The sequence below is a fragment of the Loxodonta africana genome, chromosome 7, assembly GCF_030014295.1.
Source record: "Loxodonta africana isolate mLoxAfr1 chromosome 7, mLoxAfr1.hap2, whole genome shotgun sequence".
Lineage (NCBI taxonomy): Eukaryota > Metazoa > Chordata > Mammalia > Proboscidea > Elephantidae > Loxodonta > Loxodonta africana.
This window is the reverse complement of record NC_087348.1, coordinates 39332044-39345132: the sequence shown is the minus strand read 5'-3', so window position 1 is coordinate 39345132 and position 13089 is coordinate 39332044. Positions and strand designations below refer to the sequence as shown.

At 39.6% G+C, this 13089-nt stretch overlaps 1 protein-coding gene and 1 pseudogene across 1 annotated transcript in view; one reads left to right on the top strand and one right to left on the bottom strand.

Annotated features, from left to right (window-relative positions):
- HSD17B12 (hydroxysteroid 17-beta dehydrogenase 12) overlaps window positions 1–13089 on the top strand; it is a 191922-nt gene that overhangs the window by 123136 nt on the left and 55697 nt on the right. The gene's annotated exons all lie outside the window — the stretch shown is intronic.
- Window positions 61–3078, bottom strand: LOC111751235 (uncharacterized; annotated as a pseudogene).

The following is a 13089-nucleotide window of genomic DNA, read 5'->3' as shown; positions in this document are numbered from 1 at the left end:
CCTGAGGAGAGCAATATTTTTCTTATCCTTCCCTCCACCCCATCGTGAATTTTTTTTTTTTTAATTTTTATGGTTTTGCTTAGCACACAGAAAAAATCCTTTCAAATGAGCTGTATATTCATTTTCTTCGCTGCGCAGTCTGGCATTGGGATTGGTGACTCTGACGGCCAGCTGGGCTGCTCTCTCCACGATGACTTTTTGATTCTAGGAGGAAACGTTGTGAGTAATCTCAGCACAGTAAGATTTTTGCACATTAGCAGTACTTCCAGCTCCTTGATGTTGTGGACCAGCAACTTGAAGAAGCCATTGGGCAACATGTGCTTTGCTTTCTTGTTGCTCCTATGACCCATGTTGGACATAAAGATCTGGCCCTTAAATCTTCTCCACACCCTGTTGTCAGTGCCTGTGGGCTTGAGCCAGTCACGTTTAATTTTGACATAACGGTCTGATTGGTGCTGGATGAACTTCTTGGTCCTCTTTTTGACATACTTGGGCTTCACCAGGGGCCATGATGCTGGAAGGAGATGGCTGCCATCTCCTTAGGCAGCGCTGAGGAAGAGAACCCCATCATGAAATTTTAGTATTAACACATATACCGTAATATCTGTTATGTACTGCATGTATGTCTTAGTCATCTAGTGCTGCTGTAACAGAAATACCACAATAGGATGGCTTTAACAAAGACAAATTTATTCTCTCACAGTCTAGTAGGTTACAAGTCCAAATTCAGGGTGTCAGCTCCAGGGCAAGGCTTTCTTTGTCTCTCTGTCAACTCTGGAGGAAGGTCCTTGTCCTCAATCTTCCCATGGTCAAGGAGCTTCTTAGGCATAGGGACCTTAGGTCCAAAGGATGCACTCTGCCCCCGGCACTGCTTTCTTGGTGGTACGAGGTCCCCAACTCTCTGCTTGCCTATGTGGCACAGGCCACATTCCAGGGAAACTCCCTTTATGTTGGATCAGAGAGGTGACCTGAGTAAGGGTGGTGTTACAATCACACCCTAATCCCCTTAATATAAAATTATAATCACAGAATGGAGGACAACCACAGAGTACTGGGAATCATGGCCCAAGTTGATACACACATTTTTGGAGGGACATAATTCAATCCATGACAAAGTATATCTATGCTTTATACATAAAAAGAATATGATTATTTTTGACCCCTTCCCCCATGAGAACCAATTTTTACCCCCTTAGGGGACATAGCACCCTAGTTGAAAACGTGTGGCTTTGAGACATGATGTGATGTGCTAAAGGTCACACAAAGAGAAAGTGGCCCAACTGAAATTTAAACCTTTATTTCTTTTTTTTTAAATCTACTAGTCCCTTGTGCTACATCTTCGCTTCTCGCTCTTATTACCAAGTACAGGTGCTTTTGCCGAGATGTCGGACCTTCTTATGGAAAAGATTCACCAGAAGATTTTTAAGGGAAAAATTGGGTTTTGAAAAGTTACCCACCATTCTTCTAGAGCTATTGCTAGAAAGAAACAGAGTATCTAGTTCCAAAAAAATCTCTTTCTTGATAAATCTCTTTATCCCACTACCTGAAATAGCATGGACCTGGTAGTTGCCATTGTTTTCTTTATTCAGCTACAAAAGGAGGATAAATGAAGAGGAAATAGGATTTAAAAAAAAAAAAATGTTTTCTAACATGCCTTTAGTCAAGGCTGCACCTGTCTTTCGCTTCCTGTAAAGGAATGATCTTTTATATACTATCTAGACAAGGCAATTAAAAAGAAATAAAGAACAGTTAAACAATGATAGCCCTGCACAGTACCGTGAGACCTTGGGGTAACCCTGGCTTTGATGTGCCGTCTTTTTCTCATTTCTTGCCTGGTCCAGATCACTTACCATCATACCCCACCTAACTACACCACTGCTCACTTTTTAGGAGAACCAACAGGCAGAAGATGAAGGGAAAACACAGGTCTAGTTGTTGCCTTTGTGTCTGTATAGTCTCTAAATGCATTTATTGCCTGGGAAGCTTTCACTGAGTTTCTGTTATTTAGTCTAGATCTGGAATATTTAAAGCACCGTTAACATCTGTACAACTCTTGACTCTGTTTTAACTTCAAAATCAGTAGCAGCCATAACTAACTAGTTAGTACAGACCCTGCCAAGGTCCATCCTAAACCCCTTTCAAACTAGTAATGGACTGGCTTAGGCAGGAAGGTGGACCAAGGTCCCCTAATGAGAAGAGATTGGGAGAAAGTCTTAGCACTTGTTTTGAATTTGTGTTCTTAGAGAGTAAATTTCTGTCAGAAGTAGTTTAATTCATCCTGATTTTTCTTATGTTTGGATAAATCTTAGCAGTTTTTTACTATGTAACCTTGAAACTATAGACACCCTAGGGCTCTAACTTTGGAGAAGGACAATGTGGGACATTAGGTTGGAGGTTTATAAAAGGCAGTCTTCAACTGTTCTTCCCTGATCCCGTATATGGAAAGGCTTCACTATGAGTTTGGACACAATAGATCTGTTAAGGATGAGATACAGGGCACATGGTCCCCAAGCAGTTTTTCCTTACTTGTAGAATCCTAGGACTTTCTTCAATACATAAAATCTGATATTTAGACATATGGACTGATATTTTCCCAGGCTCCCTATGCTAATGGAACCATTGTTTTCATAATCCAGATCCTCTGTAATTTGCTAGCTGTGAGTTAACAGCTTGTACCCCACCCCCATCTCTTCCTCTACCCTCCCTCGCTGGCAATACAGTGATGAATAAGAAAGTACCTACTTTTATATAGTATAATGTTCTAGCAGGAAAGGCAACACTGAGCAAAATAGTTACCTGTACATAAGCGTTTTGGGAAGGGAAGGGCAGGGTGTAGTAAGAGTATAAAATGGGTGAGGGAGTTAACACAGGAGAAATGATGGTGTCTTGGTCTGGCCAGTGGGGTAGGAAAAAGAGAAGGAATCCAGAAATATTTAGAAGTAAAAGAAGCAGGACTTTGTGAGAAATTGCAAGTGGGGTGAAGAAGGGAGAACTCATGATGGCTTGCAAGTTTCTGGCTTGAGAATCTGGGTCAATAGTGCCGTTACCTAAAACAGGAAATCTTTGAGAAGGAGCCATTTTGGGTGTGAGGATCTTTTAAACTTGGGGTTCCTCCAGGATGTCCAAGTGGGGTTGTTAAGTCAATAGTTGGATATATGGGTATGTTAGTCATCTAGTGCCACCATGACAGAAATACCACAAGAGGATGGCTTTAATAAAGAAAAATTTATTTTCTCAGTCTAGTAGGTTACAAGTCCAAATTCAGGGCATCTGCTCCAGGGAAAGGCTTTCTTTGTCTCTCTTTCAGCTCTGGAGGAAGGTCCTTGTCTTAAATTTTCCCCTAGTTGAGGAGTTTCTCAGGCGCAGGGGCCCTGGGTACAAAGGACGCACTCTGCTCCCAGTGCTGCTTTCTTGGTGATATGAGGTCCCCAACTCTTACTCCCTTTACCTTGGATCAGGGAGGTGACCTGAGTGAGAGTGGTATTACAATCCCACAGTAATTCCCTTAACATAAATTACAATCACAAAATGGAGGACAACCACAGAATACTGGGAATCATGGCCTAACCAAGTTGATATACACATTTTTGGGGGGACATAATTCAATCCATGACAATGGATTTAGGTTTCAGTAGAGCCCTGGCCTGGAGATAAGAGTTTAGGGAATAGTTATCTAGGAGTAGTAATCTCATTGAAGCAGTGAGTTTAGAGATCGCCCAGGGAAAATACAGAGCATGTAGAGAGAAGACAGAGCTCTTCACAGTTCCCTACCCTCTCATCAAATGCTGCCTGGGATGTGTAGCATAAAGGGAGGGATATTTTTTGCTCCCATTTGGCAGTAGGAATACAATGCAAGCCACACAGGCAATTTTAACTTTTCCAGTAACCACATTTTTAAAAAAGTTTAAAAAAGGTGAAGTTTATTTTAGTAATGTATTTTATTTAACTCACTGTATTCAAAATATCATTTAATCAACATAAAATTTATTGAGATACTTTGCGTTCTTTTTTTTTTTTGTACTAAGTTTTTAAAATCTCATGTGTCTTTGACACAGCATGTCTCGGTTCAGACTGGCCACATTTTAAGTGCTCAGTAGCAAAGTGTGGCTACTAGCTGCTGTATTGGACATCATAGCTGTAGTTCATCGTGATCTTTTCTCATCCTGAGTTTGTACTGAGAGCCCTAAGTATAATTCCTAGAGTTTTCTTATGCTTTAAAGCAGTGGTTCTCATCGGGGATAATTTGCAATGTCTGGCAATCTCCAGAGATGTTTCTGGTTGTCACTACTGGGTGGGGGGTGGGGTGCTACTGGGCCCAGTGAGTAAAGGTTACGGATGCTGCTAAACACCCTGCAACGCACAGGACAGCAGCCCCCCGACAAAGAATTATGAGCCCAAAATATCAGTGCCGAGGTTGAGAAACTCTGCTTTAAAATTACACTGTAATTAAACAGTTCTCATTGAATATTTACTAAAACACTCACACACACCCACACCTTTGTTTTTTATTTCTAATTGATTATAGATCGTAATAAAAATAATTACAGCTAACATTTACATAATCCTTTAAAGTTTTAAGTAGCACTTTCACATACATACATCTCTTATTCACTGGAGTATAAGTTTAGTTTTCTTCCTATTCTACCACAACTGCCCCATAGGGTTTCCAAGGAATGGCTGGTGGATTCAAACTGCTGACCTTTCAATTAGCAGCCGTAACACTTAACCACCGTGCCACTAGGGCTCCTTAAAAAATGATTATTATTGACAGTTATTAGTAAATATCTTACACTTACATTGTGTTGTAATTTTAATTCATCAAGATTTTTGAGGGAACTATTACAACTTTTGAGATCTAAATTTTATCTTATTACTAGGTCATATCTTAAGTCTATGAGTCTGAATTGACTCCACGGCAGTGGGTTTGTTTTTTTTGGTTTTATCTCAAGTCTAATCTTATACTTCCTTCTCTAGTATAGCTATAACCCACTAGAACTTGTCAGGGACCTGTTATTTATATGTGTTCTTCCTCTTAGGATTACCACTTCATCTTCTTTTTTTCCACCCTCCTTCCCCCATTCAGATCCCACATACCTCTGTCTAATCTTATTTATTCTCCTTCTTCCTCTGCTTAATACCAGTCTTACCTTTATAATATTCCCTAAAATAATATATGTATAGATTGATTTCTAGTAAGATTTAACCATCCATATTAACTCACAGGAAGGAATTTTTCCTACCTGGTATTAATGAAACTAGTAATGATGAAGGGAAAAATAAACCACCAAGGTACACTCTACCTGTTTGAATAGCATTGAGCACCAAAATACTGTCAGTGCTTAATTAAAAAAAAAAAAAATTAATATTTCAGAGTTAGAAAGGAAGATGTTAAAGCCCTCTGTCATAAAAGAAACAATAAATTTTCGATAAGATAAATGGAAAGAAAACAGCCATGAATTGTGTGAATTCATGCTGTAAGGTCACCGTAACTTGATGAGACTCTATAAATCCTTAAGGTTGAGAAGTTGGATTCTTAACTGTGTTATGTAAAATAAGTAAGCAGCTCTGTCTTCTTTCAAGCAAATGCCAAGAAATACAGATTAGAGAAAGCTGATAAAACTTCAACTATTTAAAGAAAATGACATCAGTCCTGCTTTGAATAAGCAAACAATTGATGAACAAAATGTGATTGCTATGATGCTTACTTGATTCCTCAGGAGAGGCTCTCATATGTGCACCAAATTGATTTGGAGGACTTTGCACAATACACTGTGGGGAGGTGTGATTTGCCAAGGCCAAAGGAAGGAGTAGCCTTGGGTTTGAAGCATGCCACAGATAATACTCCACTACAGGCAGTCCCTGGGTTACAAATGAGATCCATTCCTAAGTGTGTCTTTAAGTTGAATCTGTAGGTAAGTCGGAGCAAGTGCATACAGTTCTTATTTAGCCTTTCTTTAGTGCAGGAAAAGGCTGGAAGGCTTTTTAATGATTTAAAAGCTACCCATGCAGCACGTGAAGGAGATTGTGATGATGAATTTGTAGCAAGTAAAGGTTGGTTGAATTGTTTCAAAGTGAGGGTAAATTTGCCTTGCCTGTACTATGACTTTTTTAACTTTTAAAAAGAGTGAGATTTTTTATTCTAGAAGGAAAAATAGAAAGGTCCCACTGGAAAAAATACAGTTACTTAGTTTGTGATTAATTTTAAAAAAGAAAAAAAACATAGCTTTATCCAAGCTTTTAATGCAGTCAAGACCAAGATTTTCCCCATGCCCAATGTTTTCAAGGTCCTCTCTGCTCATATTGTCATGGTTTATATAAGTTGTAGAGCCAGTGGGCACAGCATGACTTGTGATGCCATGCTGCCTTGGTGTATTCAGGATTATTTATCATCCATCAACCTTTTTGGTCCTGTCCATACACATTGCTTATAGCTTAATAAGAGGTATTATTTTAAGAACAATAATATGTATAAATAGTAAAAGTCGATTCCAAATAATCTCTGATCACTAAAGCTGAAATAAACCATATTCTCTTTTTTTCCAATGCCTTTTATAAGTGGATACTAATATACATGGTGGGTTATTTTATAATTAGTGTCCTTCCTTTCTCCCTCAACTGAATGCTTATATATCTGATTTTGTTATCCTTGCTCATGCAACTACTTTCCTCATTAAACTTTATGTTGTTGTTAGGTGCCATCAAGTCGGTTCCAACTCATAGTGACCCTATGTACAATGAAATGAAACACTGCCCAGTCCTGCGCCATCCTGACAATCGTTGCTTCTAAGAAGCATTCTGACTGTACTTCTTCCAAGACAGATTTGTTTGTTCCCTTATGGATTATGGGAAATACTTGGAAAGCAAGTGTAAAGTTTAGTATATCCCTATATTTTCTGGGTTGAAAAATAGTAGAGTGTTGAAAATATTTACCCTAAAAGACAGTTTGAGGAGAAATGTTGAATAGTTAAAATCATTCAACTCTGTCTCTGTTTATACTTAAGTTTTCAAAGTTTCTTAGCAAAAGATCCAAGTTGTCTTAGCTGCTTGGGGAAAGGACCAATTAGCATCTACATGGCAAACTCCTATCAAATTCGGTTGAAATCCAGAAATGGTTTTCCCAAAGTATCAAAGGAAGAGGAATAGATGTGGGCCTAGGAAAAGGAGCCAGGGGGCTGTAGGAACTATGTTGAAGAAAGCTTATCTAGGATTGCTTGGAAGGAAGGTGTCCAAGTCATCTAGTGCTTTAACAAAGAGAAATTTATTTTCTCAGTCTAGTACACTAGAAGTCCAAATTCAGGGTGTCAGCTCCAAGGGAAGGCTTTCTCTGTCAGCTCTGGAGGAAGGTTCTTGTCATCAATCTTCCCCTGGACTAGGAGCTTCTCCATGCAGGAACCTCGGGTCCAAAGGACATGCTCTGCTCCCGGTGCTTCTTTCTTGGTGGTATGAGGTCCCCACTCTCTGCTTGCTTCCCTTTCCTTTTATCTCTTGTAAGATAAAAGGTAGTAAAGGCCACACTCCAGGGAAACTTTACATTGGAACAGGGATGTGACCTTCATAATTACCATCACAAAATGGAGAACAACCACACAATACTGGGAATCATGGCCTAACCAAGTGAACACATATTTTTGGGGGACACAATTGAATCCATGACAGAAGGGGAATTGAGCATGCTAGGAGGTGATGCTGCTTCCCAGTCCCAATTAATTAAGGAAATTACAATTAGAAAAGTCTTTTGCTTCTTTAGAGGATTTAAAAATAAATACATCAGGCTACAGGTTGTCTTTTTGCTTTCTTAGGAACTCTACTAATCAGAAATTAGTTTTAATATTGTCCTCTTTTGAAATGTGAATATCTCCAAAAGGGCCGATGATGGCATCTGTCATTTACATCTTAGTGGAATTAGTACTTTCAGTTTATTACCTGTTTGCTTCTTGCTGGATCAGTTGCCTTGAAGAAATGGCTATTTTAGTTAGTGGAAGAGATGGAGAAGTCATTTTGGCGTGGAGAAGGAAAAAGGAAACTCTAATGGGTGATCAGAGAGGGCTGCTGAGATGGAAGAACAGAAGGGGAAAAAAAAAATTGAGAGGGCACCAGAGAGAAACTTCATATGCTTGGAAGTACTCCACTACCTGGCCTTTCCAAAGGGTCAGCAGTTCGAATCCACCAGGTGCCCCTTGGAAACTCTATGGGGCAGTTCTACTTTGTTATATAGGGTCACTATGAGTCGGAATTGACTTGACGGCACTGGGTTTTTTCCACTGGTTTTAGGTATAAAATGTCATGGACTCAAAGAGTAGAGGCTGTTAGCCTAGGGATATAGGAAAGGCTTACAGGAACATGATAGGATGATAATTTTGGGGGGGAAATTTTTTTATACCAGGGAGTGATTTTTGTGCCTTTTAGGGGTTTAGGACACTTCAAAAACTTTGCTTTCCTTCTCTATTTGTTGATTGATTGATTTAGTCAATCAAAATCAAGGTTCCAGGCATAGAGCAGTTAAAAAAAAAAAAAAGACAGACATTGTTCCTGTTTTCATGGAAGACAGCCACTGAACAAGTAATTGAGAGAGTGTTGAATGTGTTACTGAGGAAGGTAAGGGTATCAGAGATCACTTCCCCGAGAAAGTGATATTTAAGTTGAGACCCAAAGGCTGATTAAGGCTGGAGGAAGAGTTGTGGGAAGGGTTTCCAGGTAAGAAGCAGCAGCATATACAAAAGCCCTGAGATGAATGTGCTTGGCATGTTGGAGGAACTGACAAAGACTTGTAAGTCTGGAGCATGGGTTGCAAAGGGACAGTGACAAGAGATGAGTCTGGAGATAAAGCAGGGCCAGATCATGAAAGGCTTAGAAGACTTTATTGGAAGGACAACGGAAAGCCATTGTGGAGTTCCAAGTGGTGAGTTGACATATTAGAATTTTAGAGAAATCGTTCTGTCTCTTAAGTGGAAGAGCACGAGAATTGATGAATTAATACAAGGAGACCGGTAATGCTGTTGCGGCAATGAAACATAAGATGTTGGTGGCTTATATTCATTGGAGATGAATAGAACTGGACTGACTGGAGAAATGTTTAGGAAATAGAAACAGGACCAAGTTCTGATGAGGGAAGGGCAGAAAGAGTGAATAATAATTGAGCTTTTTTTTTTTTTTTTAATTATTATTTGCCAACATTCATTGAGCATTTTTCTGTATCATTCACCGTGCTAAGACATTTTTATGCATGAATCTCATTTAATCCTCAACAATCCTATAAGACCCAAACCCAAACCAAACCCGTTGCTGTTGAGTTGATTCCGACTCACAGTGACCCTGTAGGACAGAGTAGAACTGCCCCATAGGGTTTCTGAGGAGCGCCTGGCAGATTCGAACTGCCGACTGTTTGGTTGGCAGCCACAGCACTTAACCACTATGCCACCAGGGTTTCCATCCTATAAGATGGATATTAATATTTCTATGCCCATTTTATAGAGATAAAACAGACTTAAATACATTCTTCGAGGTCACAGCCACAATCACCACTACCAGTATCAGTTGCCATCAATTTTGACTCATGGTGACTCCATGTGTTACAGAGTAGAATTGCCCTCCAGGGGATTTTCATGACCATGACCTTTTGGAAAGCAGAGCACAGGGCCTGTCTTCTGAGGCACCTCTGTATGGGTTTGAACTGCCAACCTGTAGATTAGTAGCACAGCGCTTAACCGTTTGCACCACCCAGGGACTCCTCCAGGTCACGCCAACTAGTAATTAGCAACTTTTAGGTCTCACCTGACAGGTGCTATTTCCCTAAGATAGGAAACCTTGGATCAGGAGCAAATTCTGTAGAGAAAAGTGATGATTTCACTTTGGGATATGTTAAGCTTTTGAGGGCTGTGAGACTCAATTAGCCGGTTGGATCGCTGGCGTGCAATGCCCTTCTTCACTGAAGGGGAGCCTCCTTTGTACTGAAAGAGGTAGAAGAAGCCTGGTATAGCCATTCATGGCAAGCAGGATAGCTACATAGATTTTCTTTTTTTTTCCATCAGGAACATTATCAGACTAAGCACAGTGCCTTGTGGTTCCATTAGATGTGTTGACTGAGATTGAATTTCTAAAGTGAGCCTCAGATTTTTAAAATTCAGGTGTATTTCCTTTTACTTGTAAACCACTAATAGTATTGATTAAAGCAGAACCTTTAACTTAAAAAATGGGTAATTAGCTGTGATTTCAGAAATGTAAATAGAACCGTAATTCATGAAATTGCTAAATGTTTCTCCCATTAGTATGATTCAGCTACTGACTGCATGTTATCCTTCTTTACCCATGCCTTCTTCCAAGTTCACGTATGGCGAGTCTTACCTAGTTTTGTAATGAGGCTCACATAGCAATTGATAATTAAACAGTAGAAATGAAATGTTCTATTGTGTTGCTTCTGCCTTTGTCTTAATTTTCAGTTTCTGATTAAAGGCACTGCAAATTCAAAGCTTTGTAAACTCTCTTTTATTTAGAAATTGCTTCTCACAAGTGTATGAAAACTGTAAAGTTTGCAAAATGTTTTACATAGTGTTCCAAATATCATCTGTCAGAGTAGGAACATGTGCTAGCTACAGCAATATGTTAAATAAGGCAAAGAAGGAATTTTTCTCTGCATCACTTCCCAAACTCTCTGTAGACTATAAGACTAGATTGACTTGAATGAAATAAAGAGGGCAGAGGAGCAATTACAATAAATTGAATTAGTATAAACAGCTATCCTGGTTAACTGCTGCCCTGGCCTGTGTCTTTCAGAAGGCACTTCACTTTAATGCTGGTCATATATAATAAAAGCAGGGATCTTGACTGTCTGAGACTCTGCTCCATCTCCAGCACCTAGAACAGTGCCTGGCACACAGTAGGAGTTAAGTAAATATTTGCTGAATAAATAATGACCACAGACAATCACAATTCTTCCTCCTCCATTTATTAACATATTAATAATCCCTAGATATTAGGTTAATGATTTCATGCATATTACCTCATTTAGTTCTTAAATTACTATCCCCATTTTATATACAAGGAGGAACCTGAGACTTAAGTGGGTGAAGTCACTTGCCTTTTCTTAGAAGCTGGTAGTAGTAGAGCCAGGACTAAAACCTGGGTCTGTTAGACTCTGAGGTCCATACTCTTAGCTCAAAAGCTTCATTCAGGACAAGTTTTCCCCCATGTTGTATGTACACTATTAGTGAAGTCTGCTTTTAAAAATTCAGTTTATTTTGAATTCTAATGAGATGGTAGCATTTTCTTCCTAAACAGTTTTTATTAATGAACTCCAGTAAGTCCAAGCTGCCCTGAAGGTATTGGCAAAAAACAAGCCTCCAGGAATTGATGGAATACCAACTGAGATGTTTCAGTAAACGAATGCAGTGCTGGAGGTGCTCACTCATCTATGCCAAGAAATTTGGAAGATAGCTACCTGGCCAACTGACTGGAAGAGATCAATATTTGTGCCCGTTCCAAAGAAAGGAGATGCAACAGAATGCAGAAATTATTGAACAGTATCATTAATATCACGTACATGTAAAATTTTGCTGACGATAGTTCAAAAGCAGCTGCAGCAGTACATCAACAGGAAAAAAAACCCCAAAACCAAACCCATTGCCATTGAGTCAATTCTGACTCAAAGCGACCCTATAGGAGAGAGTAGAACTGCCCCATAGGGTTTCCAAGGAGTGCCTGGCGGATTCGAACTGCCAACCTTTTGTTTAGCAGATGTAGCTCTTAACCACTACACCAGCAGGGTTTCCCATCAACAGGAACTGTCTGAAATTCAAGCCAAATTCAGAAGAGGACGTGGAACAAGAGATATCACTGCTGATTGATGTCAAGTAGATCTTGGCTGAAAGCAGAGAATACCAGAAAGATTTGTACTTGTGTTTTATTGACTATGCAAAGGCATTTGACTATGGATCATAAGAAATTATGGATAACATTTTAAAGAATGGAAATTCCAGAACGCTTAATTGTGCTCATGCAAAAGCTGTACATAGACCAAGAGGCAGCCATTTGGACAGAACAAGGGGATACCGTGTGATTTAAAATCCGGAAAGGTGTGCATCAGGATTGTATCCTTTCACCATACCTATTCAATCTGTATGCTGAGGAAATAATCTGAGAAGCTGGACTATGTGAAGAAGAACAGGGCATCAGGATTGGGGGAAGACTCATTAACAGCCTTCAATAAGCAGATGACACAACCTTGGTTGCTGAAAGTCAAGAGGACTTGAAGCACATACTGATGAAGGTCAAAGGCTACAACCTTCAGTATGGATTATACCTCAACATAAAGAAAACAAAGTCCTCAGAACTGGACCAATAAGAAACATCATGATAAATGGAGAAGATATTGAAGTTGTCAAGGATTTCATTTTACTTGGATCCACAATCAATGCCCATGGAAGCAGCAGTCAAGAAATCAAACTATGTATTGCTCTGAGCAAATCTGCTGCAAAAGATCTCTTCCAAGTGTTAAAAAGCAAAGACGTCACTTTGAGGACTGAGATGCACCTGATTGAAACCATTGTATTCAGTTGTCTCATATGCACTGGAAAACTGGACATGAATAAGAAGACTGAAGAAGCATTGATGCCTTTGAAATATGGTGTTGGTGAAAAATATTGAATATACCGTGGACTGCCAGAAGAACAAATTTGTCTTGAAATACAACTGAAATGCTCGTCGAAAACAAGGATGGTGAGACTTTGTTTCAAGTACTTTGAACATGTTATCAGGAGGGACCAGTCACTGGAGAAGGACATCATGCTTGACAAAGTAGAAGGTCAGTGAAAGAGAGGAAGACCCTCGAGGAGATGGATCGACACAGTGGCTGCAACAATGGGCTCAAGCGTAGCAACAATTGTGAAGATAGCACAGGACCAGGCAGTGTTTTGTCCTCTTGTACATAGGGTCGCTGTGAGCCGGAACTGACTCAATGGCACCTAACAACAACAGCAACAATAGGCTTTCCGTTTGTCTAGTTTTTAATTTGAGTGCTGGAATTGGATTAGGACACCTAACTACAAATGTGACAGAAATGTAAACTTAACATTTTCTTTTTGTTGTTGTTATTCC